The sequence below is a fragment of the Balaenoptera ricei genome, chromosome 2, assembly GCF_028023285.1.
Source record: "Balaenoptera ricei isolate mBalRic1 chromosome 2, mBalRic1.hap2, whole genome shotgun sequence".
In the NCBI taxonomy this organism is placed as follows: domain Eukaryota; kingdom Metazoa; phylum Chordata; class Mammalia; order Artiodactyla; family Balaenopteridae; genus Balaenoptera; species Balaenoptera ricei.
Genome location: NC_082640.1, coordinates 132,188,642 through 132,203,281, shown reverse-complemented (window position 1 = coordinate 132,203,281; position 14,640 = coordinate 132,188,642). Strand labels below are relative to the sequence as shown.

Sequence of the window (14,640 nt, the reverse complement as noted above, 5' to 3'; positions counted from 1 at the left end):
GGAAGTAGGTAACTTACAATTAATGTATTTTATTAAATAAATCATTTACACATTGCTTCTTATTCATTTCAAACTGCCTTGGTGCTACTTGCTTGCAATAACAGCTGTGACTAAAGCTTCCTATACACATCTCAGCAGTAATACTCTTTCCAGTCTAGGTATTTCATTTTGTTTTGCTTTTGCTTTTGGCATAATTTCTTTCCAGTTTAAATAAATTCAACTTCTCAAGACACAAGTCATTCAGCTTTAAGTGTTAGCCTCCACTTTTTCCTCAAGCTGAGCAAAAGGCAAAGTCTTGCATAGTAAGCTCTTATTCTTCCCTCTAATGAAATCTTTTCACTGGTTTGTGACGATAATGGTTGCCTGCCCTATTCCACTCACCAGTAAAGAAGAGGTCAAGGGCTAGGAGGCAGCTTTTTTCATAAGGCTGCCCTTTCTATATCATCCATATCCAGCAAAATGTAGACGGGCAATTTTTGCTTGCTGAATATGAGTGTATTTCAGGAAATATGCTTCCAAGTGGTTCTGAAAACCTAGAATTGTTGTCATAAAATATTATAAGCCCCAGTTATTACTAAATATGGAAGATCATATATCCATTACTATTTTTAAAGCTGTTAGTGCTGTGTTGGTGAGGTTGCCATCCCCCACTGGGTGGGCATCAGGAGAATAAGGGGATGGGGGCACACTGGGTCAGCATCATGGCTTTGGTATTTGTCTTGGTCTCCGTAAGATTTCACTATGTAACTGTACAGTCTCAAGGTTACTCACAGCTTGAATCTAAGAAGCTAAAATCTAGGACTGTCCTCTTTGAGTGAAGTACTAAGGGTGTTGGACTCTGGAGAGAAGTGTGAGATAATTGCTCAAGTCCAGGCTCACTGGGCAATGCCATGGGTTTGGAAGGGCTATGGCTACCCAACTTGGCTGGCCTAGGTTGGGGCTGTGTCAGTGGGTGTTTGTGAGGTTGTAAAGGACAGGCTATGGAAGTACCCCCCAGGGCCCAGAGAGCTGGGAGACAGCAGAGGGCTAGCCGAGAGCCTGACCTGTATGTTGAGTGAAAGGAGGATTTGGTGAGAGACTGGTTAGATGCTAAGATATTCTTGGGCAACTCTGGCCCCCAGGATAGCCAGAAGGTGGTTTTCCTGGTTTTAGGGGTGCTGGAAGGATTTTTAACAGCTCAGAGCAAAGTATGAGTGCTAAGATAAGAGGAATTGTGAGTTGTACCAAAGCTGATGGGACCTGGCAGCTGCCCGAGACTGGCTTTGGCTAATAGTTATCTGACTCCAGTTCCTCAGCCCCTGTTCCAGTGTGTCCATAAAGTAGGGGCGGTCTTATCCCCTTCACTGCTTTCAGCCATAGAGCTTTGGGAGGGTGCTCTGGGCCCACTGAAGCCAAGGTGATGTGATCTGCAGATGGGAGAGGCAGGTGGAGAGCAGGGGATATATGCTTTCTTTAGAGTGCTACCCTAGAAGTCCATAAGCTTCATATTTAAGTTCTCCTTCTTAGCCAATTCTCCTTCCATCTCCACCAAACGGGCAGGCCACTTCTTCTGCAGGGTCCCTGAGTTAGTCATTTCCAGTGTGGGAAGAGTGATGGAATTTGTGTGGAGATGTACAAATGCTCCGATACATTACATTTTTCCTTTATAGGGAAGAACCAGTTGTCATACTGAATGATTTGTTCAATCACCATAACCACGTGAATGGATGTGGCTACAGCCATTTCAGCAAGCATTCCTTCATTTTTGGCCCATAACAAGTTAGGCACAAAAATGATTGCAGTGCATTTTGTTAATGCTGCTGGTATAAGCAAACTCTGCAAGGAACTTAATTAAATACCTAAAGTTAACGAAATTTTGTGGTGACAACTTTTGACCTGTTCTCCATAAATCTTGAAGTTTTTTGTCTTAACCCCGCACACTTGCAACTTGTGTCCATTATTCACACAGATTGAAAGTCATCAAAATTTAAGGCAATTTCCATAATTAGGACTTTAAATCAACAGCTTACAGAATGGGGGTCTGAATAGAACTCATCTATGCGAGAGGTAGAGCAGTCTAAAACAGCTCTCAGTTTCTTTAACTTGGAGTCCCCAATACCAATTTTAAAATGCCCTTCTCTATGTGGTTCTCTAGGAGAAGCAATGACACAGGTCTCAACCAGAACCACCTCTATTCTTTCAAAGGAGTCCCCAAAGCTGGTTTTTCCCCTCACCTACCTTGATTGGCTCACATTCCAGTGAGGGCCCTTCCTAAGACTGCTAATGCTTTTTGATGGTAATCTGCTTGGGCTTCTAATAATGAAACAAAGAATTTGTTATACTGCCCTTCTTTGGCCATACAGTTGCTCGTGTCTGCTGCAAATTGATCCTTGCAGTGTTCTACTTGATTTCCAGCTTCAACCATCTCTTAATGTATCTATTTTTTATGGAAGCCCCTGAAAGTTGACTTCTGAAGTTTTGTGAGCTTAGTTCCACCTAGCTCTAACCAAATCCCATTTTATTGAGCTATTTCCTCTGTTTCTCGATATTTAGGGATCTCCACTTCTGTTTATGCCATGCAGAAAGTCCACAATCTTTTCTTCAACAAAGAAAAGCACTCCATCATGCTGAGAGAGTTTAGAGCTAATCGATTCTCAGCATCCCCACGTGTGTCCAGCATCCTCCCCAAGAGAAATTCTTCTAGCTGAGCTGATGCGTTTTGAATATTTTGAGTTTTCAAAGGGGTTTTCTGTACCTCCTGGCATCAGTGCCACACTGGCCCTGGAAGCACACCATCAGGCTCTTGTGGGAATGGTGGTATATTGACTGAACCATGTCCATGCACAGCTTGAATTGTAACAGATCTTCACAGAGGACTTCTGTTTTCTCAGCTCTAGCCACAGTTTGGTTGGCCAGCTGCTTCATGAAGTTGAACTTCTTCACTCCTGCAGTGGTGGCCAGGCCTTAGGGACTCAGGCCTGAAAAAGCAGGGCAGCAGCATCAGTGGTTCCCCAGACTCACCTTTGGCCATGTCATGTGTCACTCGCAGTGACATAGCCCTACTTCCTTTCTTATGTTTCTGTTTCTGCTATCTTACTTCAGGTTGCTCTCTGATAGGATCTCCAGGTTGAATTTGGCTAAATCATCATGTCAGTTGCACAAAATTTGTGGAAGCCTGGTCCTTCTATCAGATGTAATGTGGAAGTGTGGAAACATATGGAATGTATATGATACTACTTTATTTTGAAATTGATTGCATAATGCAAATATAAACACTTAATATTCATACAGTTTGAATCTTTGTGGGAGAAATTCTTCTTTGCAGGATGTATTGTTCTTTCTTGTAAGAAATAATTATACTGCCACTTAATTGCCATTTCTGAAAAAAAATTAATTTTAACTTGGTTGTTGCTGAAATGTGACCTTGAAAGTGACTTGTCTCTTTAACAAAGGAAATGGTGAAATATGTACTACCAAATACAATTTACTCTGTCTTCTTTTAAAGTTGCTTCTGAAAATATTCCATACATACTGTTTATATAAGCATTAATACTAAAATGGAAGTTAAGGGATTTTGTGTCTTCTATGCACTCTATCCAATATTGAAAACCAAACAGTTTTCAGTTAATACTGTCTCTTAATTGCTCTAATGTTCCATGTCAATACTTTATGCATAAAACAAAGAGAGCTTCTTAGTGTTAGTTTCAGTCCTTACATGATAAAGAGTTTGAATGGTCAGTATGCAGTGTAGTATAAATACACTTTAGACAAACTGAATTTAGAAGGCAATGATATGGCTGCAAATTTGCAAGAAGATTCAGAGTTTGTTTATATTTTGCAAGTTCAGCATTGCTGAATAATCAATGTTACTGGAATACAGTTTATCAGTCAGAATCCTTCAAGAATGAGAAATGGACAGTTAAATTGACAAAGTCTGTGTAAGAGTAAATTATTAATCTACACACCAAAGAAGAAAGGCATCCTGAAAAATATTTTCTAAGTAGAATTTTTACTGGTTCTCTCACCAGTCATGCTAACTATCAATTCACAGACTACATACTAATAACATAGATTTTTTTATTGAAAAAGAAGTCAATAGCTGCATTATTTGTCACTTCTTACCTACACATCTGACATAATTCCATAGAGTATTTTCTTTCAGTTAACTATTTTTTCTGAACAAATTTTGGCCTCAATTTTCCTACAGTCAAATCGGTTCAAAAGTTCAATGTCATTTTTTTCAAACCACAGGCAATTTTGATGAATTTTATCACAGATAGGATAAACAACTATTGTCCCTATGTCAGTTCTTCAAAGGAAAAAAAAATGTATTACAGTTGTGTAAATAATGATTTGTGTTTGTCAAGAAGCATAAATCAGTCGGAGTTTTATGAAGGAAAGGGATAATCATCCTTAATAAAAAGGAGCTATTGTTTGAGAACAAAGTGCACATACTAATTTTTGAATTTGATCAAATCTCTAATAGGGAATGTATGAGGAAAATTTCAAAGGTGTAAGGAGATATTCAAGTATGCTTGCTTAACTTTTATAAAATCAGAATCATGTAGTTGAATCTCATTATATTGGGCAACTCCAGGTAGAATGTTTCAACTCTGCTCTGCTTTGGTGTGATGTGAGCATCATTGACAGACATTCTGTAACATATTGCTATGATTTTTGTAATGTAAGAATGTGTATAATATCCATAATAATATAATATAATATAATACCCATCTTACATTACTATTTTCTCTGTTAGATGTTACTAGGTTTCACAATGTTTTTCACGGTTTGTGAATTCACTGAACTACACTTGGCTCTTAGCTGCTATATAGCTGTAACTGAAAGTGGAGCTCTTCCATCAAAAGTGCAGAACCTCAGTGCACACACAATGTGTACAAGCCTCACTCAACTTAGCTTACTTTTGCTTTTCTTGTTCTCTTGGTTTGAATCATTTCAGCTAGAACTATTGTGTAATAAGTCGTGTATTTAGAATGAGACAAGGAATAAATGAAAACAATACTGTCAAAAACACTAGATTGATAGAGCTGGTAGTTTACATAACTGTAGAGAAAAATTACAGGAACTGCTTAAGCAGTTTTCATTATACACCCAGGTTTTATGTTGATGTTTTAAAATGTCAGTTATTTTTACCTTGAGACATCTTGAATGGAAGGTAGCTTGTATCTTGTTGCTACTTTTCCACTAGGGCAATGCATTTTATTTTTAAGTAGTTATTTATTCCTTCTATTAGATTCAGTGGTTTTTCTTTTATTAGTCTACCATGGGCATTAAACACAACTATGTATTGTGTTTTTTTTTTTTTTTTATAAATTTATTTATTTATTTACATTTAATTTTGGCTGTGTTGGGTCTTCGTTTCTGTGCGAGGGCTTTCTCCAGTTGCGGCGAGCGGGGGCCACTCTTCATCGCGGTGTGCGGGCCTCTCACCGTCGCGGCCTCTCCCGTTGCGGAGCACAGGCTCCAGACGCGCAGGCTCAGTAGTTGTGGTTCACGGGCTTAGTCGCTCCGTGGCATGTGGGATCTTCCCAGACCAGGGCTCGAACCCGTGTCCCCTGCATTGGCAGGCAGATTCTTAACCACTGCACCACCAGGGAAGCCCCCTGTATTGTGTTTTAATAATGGTTATTTGCCATCACCATCATCTTCATGATGAATGTTATTATGACTTCATCATCTGAAACATCACCACTAGAGCAATTAAAAAATATAAAATGTTGCTATATGTCAGTGGATGAATTGAAGACTTCCATATATTCTTTTTGCATTTATTTATCACAACAACTCTAGGTATTAAATTTGGCTTATTTAAAAAATGTGACTGAGCAACGAATGTTAAGTAGCCATCTGATTCTAAAACATGGTATCAGGAATACAGATCCTAGTTAGAGAGATGCTAGTTTTCTGACAGTGCATCTGTTTTCCATATTGAAAGTACACACACACTCTTAAGAAAAGACTCAGTGTTCCATGGTAGCTATCCTTTATTTTACCATCTATAGTATTTTCACCTACCCACCCCTTATATTCCTACTTTATCGTATGTGCTCTTCTTTAGCCAAAATATTTTAATATTTGGTTGGCTTTATAAATATAATAATCAAAATAAAAGTTATAAATGAGTTTGAAGTGAACTAGGAGTAGAAGGAAACTTTCTTAACCCAAAAGGTCATTTATAAGTTCTATAGTTAACAACATAGTTTATGTTCTTGTTGGTGAAAACATGAATGCTTTTCCCATAAGGCTGAGAGTAAGGTAAGGATTTGTACTTTCAACCTTTTTTCTTGAGATCCTAGAAAGTTCTGCAATGGAAAAAATGAAATAAAATGTATACGGTTTACAGAAGAAGGAATAAAACAGTTTTATTCACAGTAAAGATAATGTTCTACATATAAAAGCCTAAAAACTATAAAAACTACTGGAATTAATTTGATAAGTTCACTTTTTATAATAACATTAACTAAAATTCAATTGTGTTTCTGTATACTATCAACAAACAGCTATAAAATGAAACTAAAATGAAAATATCATTTACAAAAGAGCTGAAGAACATAAAACATGCATGGATGAATTTAACAAAACATATATAAGACCTCTACAATAATACCTAAAGAACTTTGGTGATAGAAGTCAAAGAAGACTTAAACAAATTGAGATTTATACAATGCTTATGGATTCAAAGACTCAATACTTTTATATCAATTATCCCAGAAATTATTATTAGAATTAACAAATTCTAACAAATTTCTGAAAAAAATTGTTTTTGGAAGTTGATAAAATTATTCTAAAATTCATGTAGAAATTCAGAAGATCTAAAATAGCCAAAATAATTTTGAAGAAATAGTTTAAACATTTTGAGAAATCATACAACTTTATTTAATAATCAAGATATATTGTGGTACTGACATAGAAATAGACTTATTAGATCAATTGAACCAAATTAAGTGTCCAGAAACAAATACATATTTATAAGGCCAATGGATTTTTAAAAATGTACCAAATCCACTTAATGGCAAAAGAAAGCCTTTAACAAATTGTTCTGGTACAATGAGCTATTCATATGTGAAGAAAATGAACCACTATCTCATACCATACACAATTTTGAGATTGATATTTGACCTTAGTAAGAAAGCTAAAAGTACACATCTTCTACAAGAACACACAATATCTCTTTACAATCTTGGCATAGTCAAGATTTCTTAGAGAGGACCCAGTAAGCCTTGACAATAAAGATCTTTATTTAAAAAAAAAATGTTAAGCAACAGACATAGGTATGAAAATTAACAGGAAGCCACAGAGTGGGAGAAAATAAATGTTATACATATGTGTTTGGCAAAAGACTTGTTTCCAGAAGACATGAAGACTTCCCACAAATCAATAATGAGCAAATAAAATCAGCAAAATAATAAAGACTTCAAAAAGGAAGTTATACGTTTACCCATAAGTTAATAAAGAAGCAATCAGCATCATCAGTTATGAAGGGAGTGGAAATTCAAATATATCACTGTGGGTGAGGAGTTCAGCTCCTGTTCAAAAACCTATTTATGATTTTTCAGGCCTGACCATGGGCAACTATAGAGGCTTTACCTGGCAGGCCTCTTGGGGGAAAACTGCCCTCCCCACACCAGTATTGGTGCACAGCCAGTGCATTGCAGTCTCTGAATAGAGTTTCAGTCAAGGACTCAGCCCCTCTCTGGCTGGCCATGCTCTTACTAAGATCTGCATTTCTAAACCAGGCACTTACTCCAAAGACTGTATGAATAGGATCATCAAAAGGATTGTGTCCTGTTTCAGATGACGTATTAGTCCTAATTCACTTAAAGAAAAGTGATTTTACTACTATTTTCAGTAAAACCTTCATTTAGTCAACAGGTAATTATTAGATTCATCCTGTTGCCCTGCACTGTATAATGCTTATGATCTCCTGAAAAAGACAATCATTAAAAAGGTTTATCAAACGTGCTGAGTTTCATGACAAAAAAAGCAAGTGGATTCATTTGCAAGAATATTTTCTTAAGCAAAATATAAATACATCCTGAATAATTCTCTGTTTTTGGATGAATAACTGAAATATCACAGAATAATTTTTAAAAATTGTATGCTCTTTAGTGCTGTGTCATACTATAATAGTCTGTATTCTCTCTTTTTTAAAATAATAGATATCAAATGCAATATCATTATTAACTATTATTCTAATTGTTACAACAATTATAGAAAATATTTAAAGAGCACTTATTATGTACCTGACATTGTTTAAGTACTTTATATGGATAAACTCTTTTCTTTCTCAAAAATCATTCTGTGAGACAGGTGCTAATGCTGTCACCATTGTAGCAATTTTAGTGTCTGTCTATAAGTTACCAGAGTATTCAAGCTTGCAAAATAAATGTTGAATCTTAATAAGATGATAATTATTAAATTTGTACATTTTTAATAAATTCATGATTTTAGGAAGGTATGAAGAGATTTTGAAAAATGCTTATTTGACCAATTTTTCTAGGAATTTTGGCAATATTACATGTAATTAGATTGTGAAGTAAGAAAGGCAAAAACTTCACTATGGTTGAAGTTGTAATTCTTTATTGAGATTTTTATTTTGTTAAAGAGAAAAATATGACTTAGGACCAAAATTTTTAGAGGAATTGTGCTTTTTTTTTCAGCATATATCAGGAAAAGATGGAAACTCTAATTCGAAAAGATACATGCACCCCTATGTTCATAGCAGCACTATTTACAATAGCTAAGACATGGAAGCAATGTAAATGTCCATCAACAAATGAATGGGCTCAGCCATAAAAAATAATGAAAGGATGTCATTTGCAGCAACATGGTTAGACCTAGAGATCATCATACTAAGTGAAGTAATTAGCCAGACAGAGAAAGACAAATATCATATGATATCACTTATATGTGGAATCTTAAAAAATGATGCAAATTAACTTATTTATAAAACAGAAATAGACTCACAGACATAGAAAACAAACTTATGGTTACCAAAGGGGAAAGGAGGGGGAATAAATTAGGAGTTTGGGATTAACAGCTACACACTACTATGTATAAAATAGATAAACAACAAGGTCCTACTGTATAGAACAGGGAAATATATTCAATATCTTGTAATAACCTACAATGGAAGAGAATCTGAAAAAGAATAGGTATATACATGTATAACTGAATCACTTTACTGTACACCTGAAACATTGTAAATCAACTACACTTCAATTAAAAAAAAAAAGGAATTATGCTTTTTATACCCTTGTTTACCTAGATGAGTCACTTTCTCTAAGCACAAATTATGACATATTTTATCTTCTTTATTCGCTCCACAGTAGACTGACATACTTAGTTGTTAAATCTGGAAAAAAAAATCACTGAACTTAATCTACAGAGCTGCGTCTTCATCTTTGCAATTTCTTGTTCAGTACTGGGAGGCCTGCCCTAATTAGAGCTGCCTGTAACTGGGTGGGTAAATCAGCTTATTTCTGGAGTTCCATATTAGAACTGCTACTTCATCTAACCTAAGATTTAGTGTGAATAACATTGACTATGTTGATCTCCTTCTACCATTCCTTTGTATTTAAAAAAAATTTTTCAGACCCTTATGTAAAAGAGATGTTATTCGTTAGACACAATTGAAGAAACTAAGGTACACATAAATTTTACACCATTACCTTCTTTGAAATCCATTTACCAAATAACTATTAAATTATTTATAATGTTGTATCTCTGATGCAGTTGAAGTTAATAAATTATTAAGATTGTCTTAGTGTAGACCAATGTGCATTCTGATCATGTTACTTTACATCTAAGAATGATGATGTCAGTTGATTTTATGATATGAAAAATTGAGGGGTAGATTAAATACAAAATCTTAACTTTTATCTGAGGCCTTCATGTTTGAATGGATAATAAATTTACAGCCAAGTTCTGAAATTTAAGCATTTGAATTCAGGCATGAACACAAAAAAGATGGGCAAGTCCCAATACCTTACAAATTACAATAACGATTTGAAGTTTCCATGAGTAGGCTGGGGAAATAAATTATTCACTGACTGACTTTCACAGAAAACCCTTATAAATTAGACACTGATTGAAGTTTTTTCTTCTCCTAAAATGGTTAAAAAGCTGCTTTTATAAAAATTCAATTAGCACTCTTACTTTATGATGCTAGTATATATGTCATTTATGAAATCTTCTTTGGGAATATTCTCATCTTAAGGTAGATCAAATTCACTCTTAATAAGAAGATCTCAATTAAGATTTATTAGAAATTTCTTGTGATGAAGCAAATTAAGGATTTGTTGATATAAGCAAATGATTTATATGTTGATTTACTTTGCACAGCACATAGTTGCTTTCAGCAGTAGGGGCTGGTTATTTAAAGAGCTAAATTGTTCTGCAGGGTGTAGATGGAGCCAGGCAATGAATGGCTCCAATCAAGCCACCCACATTCTGGTGGACTGTCTGTGACTGTGGCATCATAGATGCCATTACCCAAAATGTGCTGCTAATTGTAATTTCCATTCTGAATCCAGGAGAATTTAAATTATTTTTGACACTGGTAAAGTCTTATAGCAGTGTTAAATCTCTATCATGTAACATCAAGGAATCTCTTTATTCACATTAAAAGAGTATCACAAGACAGCTGACTATACTATATACATATGCACACACACAAACACAGACATCAAACATTAGGATTCAGACATATTTCTTGCTATTACTGGGAGACTTGAGACTTAGGCCCTTTTGTATGAAAACTGAGTATGTACATCATTCTGCGGGAAGAATCCAGGAACAATAGGCTTAACCCAATGTGAAGCTTTACTCATTATTGGAAGTAATAATTTGCCATAGATCATATTGTCTGTCACACCAGTTGTTCCCAGGGTCAGGGCCTAGGACAAGAGAGTGCTTGCTATAGGTAATTCATGAAGAACTGGGACACGATGCCCTACTGTGGGAATCCTGTAATAAAACTGAAGCCAAAGGTAGAGAGGTTCTGATGCCATCCCCTCACGCCGCTCTTTAATGGACTGTGAGCAGCAGTCTGAGAACTGTGCTGCACAGAAGAGTGGGAAAGCGATCCTGCAGAACGGAGAAAAGATTAGAGGAGACCATGTGGCCTTGTCAAGTGCAGCAGGGTCTGGCTACACTGAGGTACCCCGTGAAGAAGTGACACTGGCTTTCTTTGCTGATACAGAATTACAACCACACGTAGTAGGAAAAGTTGTCATAAGAGCAATTATCAAGGCCTACTCATAGAGGACACATACACAAACGTTTGTAAGCACCCTCTGCTAAGTCCTGGAAATGCTTTGAGAGGACTTCTAAAGGAGCCAAGATCCTCACTCTGCAGGGGAAGGTTCAAGCTGACGGAAATTTCCCATTTCTTTCTATGTGAGGTAAGGTCAAAGAGACTTCGTAATGCATATAAACACTGTGTAGTTTATTAATAATGAATGGAAATGGAGAAAAATAAGCCAGAAAATATGCAAACCTTATCTTCATTTCTTGTAACTAGGACTATGTCTATATATGACTTTATATATGTAAATTAATTATTTTTGAGGGGGTTAATAAAATTATGTTCCTGTTTATCCCTATTTATCTTCTCTTTTATTTCTTCTTTTTTGGATGCACGCTCATTTCCAGTTACCTGAGGCTACCTGAAGTGAGATGAGCACACATGCAACACAACATGTGACAGTGCAAGCTTTGAAATGAGACAAACCTCTATTTGAATTCAAATTTCATCAGTTTGAACTATTATATTATCCCCATATAGAGAGTAATTATCACCAGTAATCATCATTCATGATTTCCCTATCTTAATTATATTATATATATATATATTAAAATAAGTAACTCATACGTTGTTTGTGAGAATTAAATGAAATAATGTACATAGAGTACTTTTAACAATGACTGACATATATCAACTTCTTGATGAATATTAGTCTTACCCCTTATGCACCTTAGAATTTGCTGTGAACTAGTTTTCTGGCTTGTTCCATTTATAGTCAACCAAAATCCACATATATATTTCAAACCTATTTCACATTCTGGAGCTCATCTTGCCAGTTAAAGGTTTAATAAAAGGAACTTTATGCTCAAATCTCAATGACTCGGCATTAAAATTTCCCTCATTCAATTCCCAATTTTAACTTCCATCTTATTGTCAATAAGTGAGTATTTGTTTCTTTTGATTCTTGTGTCTCATCCCACAATTGAGTTTTGGGGTTTCTGCTTTGCCTCAGATGTTTTTGATTATTGGAATGATTGGTATCACCCATTCATTAACAATGCCCCTATACAAACTTTCACAAAATCCTGCAGCAATCCAAATAAATTTAATATTATTTTCAACTCCATTTCACAGAAGAGAGAACTGATACACAGAAATGCTAAGTAACTTCTTTGAGGTCACCAGGCTGTATGTGGCAATATGGGATTATTAACCTTGGCTCTCTGGCTTCAGTGCTTTTACTTTTAATCACTATGCTATGTCATTTCTCATAAAATACTTAGCATAGTCCCTATCACTTAAGGTACTCTAAATGAATGTAGCTACCCTTTTCCCCATTTCATGTTTACTAGTCAAGTTTCTTTGATGCTCTCCATAGTCTTCCTAGGGTTGCTAATCTACATTTGACCCTCTCGATGCTTGATTACCTTACCTGATTTGACTTCCAGTCTTCACTAGATGCCAGACCTCTCATTACTGCTTTGGACTTCGGATTATCATCTCTTCCCAAATTATTATTTCTGGATTATTTGGTTAGCTATTGGAGATTTGATTCTAGTTTGTTTCTTTTCCATGTAAACCAAGAACTAGTTGTGTCTTTTCAAGTCATCCGTAAGGCTGGTTTTACTCTTGGTGTAAAAGTCTTCTCTTAACCTATACAAAGTAGTTATTTCTTCTGTACTTAGGATCACAACCATTCTCTCTTTTCTAGGACCCAGCTACTGGGATTATTGTTGGCAGGCAGCCTTCAGCTGCTCCTACCTATAGTGACTGCCTCAGTTCTAGACATCCTTGCCCCAAGATACACTGATTTCCAGGCCAGCTCACATCTAATAACTGATCTGTGCAAGAATATGATGACCTAGTCATCTTAGCTTAATTTGGGACGATTATGAAAGGCTATTATACCTATAGAATTCCTAGTGAAATTGCTTGAGGCTATTATTGGGTCTGTATCTCAGCTGATGTCTCCTTCTGCACAATTCATCTTCTTTCCACAGGTATCTATCCCATGGGTAGTCCTTAATAAACATCCTGCCTTCTAAGTTTCATCTTAGAGGCTGCTTAATGGGGCAGCCCATTGTACAACATAATTAATTCATTTTCTTATGTCTTTCCTGAGACTTTGAGCTCTCTATCTTTATAGGTTTCTTCTAGTAGTATTTACATATACATTCAAGTCAATTTTATATTCCCACTAAAACAATGATAAAAATCCCTCTCAACTTCATACCATAGTAATCTCTCAATTTTGGCCAGACATAGTATAATGTTTGAGTGGTTGTCCACATTAACTATCTGCATTATTTATTTTAATCTCACTGCCTTCTTAATGCATTGCCATATGTTTGCAAACATGTCATTTCACAAAAACTGCTTTTGTCAAGATTCACAATTCTTCTAAATCCTGTATACACTTTTCCATTTACTATGTTTGAATTAGACTCTTAAGTAAAAATTTTCTCCCTCAAAAACCATGTATTTTTTAGCTTCAGGAATACCCCCCATTCGATTTCTACTCTAATTCTCTAGCTATCAATTTTCTGTCTTTTTTGGGGTTCCCCTTTAATGATTCTGATCACTATTTAAAATGTGGAGTGTCCCCACACACCAAGCAATTCTCAGACACCAGCTGCTTATCCCACAATTCAAATCAATTCTGACACTATCTATCTGGAGATATCATCAGATCCCACAAGTTAAGGTCTCAGTCCTACAAGATTGCCCACCTCCTTTACTTCAGGTGCCAATCACAAGTCCAGATTGTCACTGTCACCTGTGCTATCTGACTGGATACAGACCAGAAGTTCCCATGATCTCCTCCTCAGGTTCCATCAATTTGCTACAGCAGCTCGCAGAACTCAAAGAAACATTTTACTTACGAGATTGTTGGTTACAATAAAAGGAACAGTCAGATGGAAGAGATGCATAGGGTAAAGCATGGGGAAAAGGCATGAAACTGTCATGATCACTTTAGGCATACTCCTCACCTTACATCTTCCTCTACATGTTTACTAACCTTAAAGTTTTCCAAACCCTATCCTTTAGGATCTTTGTGGAACCATCATCACATAGGCATGATTGATTGATTAAATCATTGGCTATTGATGACTGAACTCAATCTCCAGTCCCTCTTTCCTCCCAAGAGGTCAGAAGGTGGGACTGAAAGTTTCAGCCCTCTAATCACAAGGTTGGCTCCCCTGGCAAACAGTCCATTTTGGGGGCTTTCCAAAGGTTGCCTCATTAACATAACAAAATACATTTTTAAGCTCTCATCACCTAGGAGATTCCAAAGGTTATCGGTGCTTTTTACCAGAAACAGGGATGAAAACCAAATATATGTTTCTTACTATAAATCACAGTATCACACTCTTCTTCTTCCCAACATTTAT

At 36.0% G+C, this 14,640-nt stretch overlaps 1 pseudogene; it reads right to left on the bottom strand.

The window, feature by feature from the left end:
* Nucleotides 1-1,465: 1,465 nt before the first annotated feature.
* On the bottom strand, nucleotides 1,466-3,034 carry LOC132360149 (rho GTPase-activating protein 17-like; annotated as a pseudogene).
* Nucleotides 3,035-14,640: the final 11,606 nt, after the last annotated feature.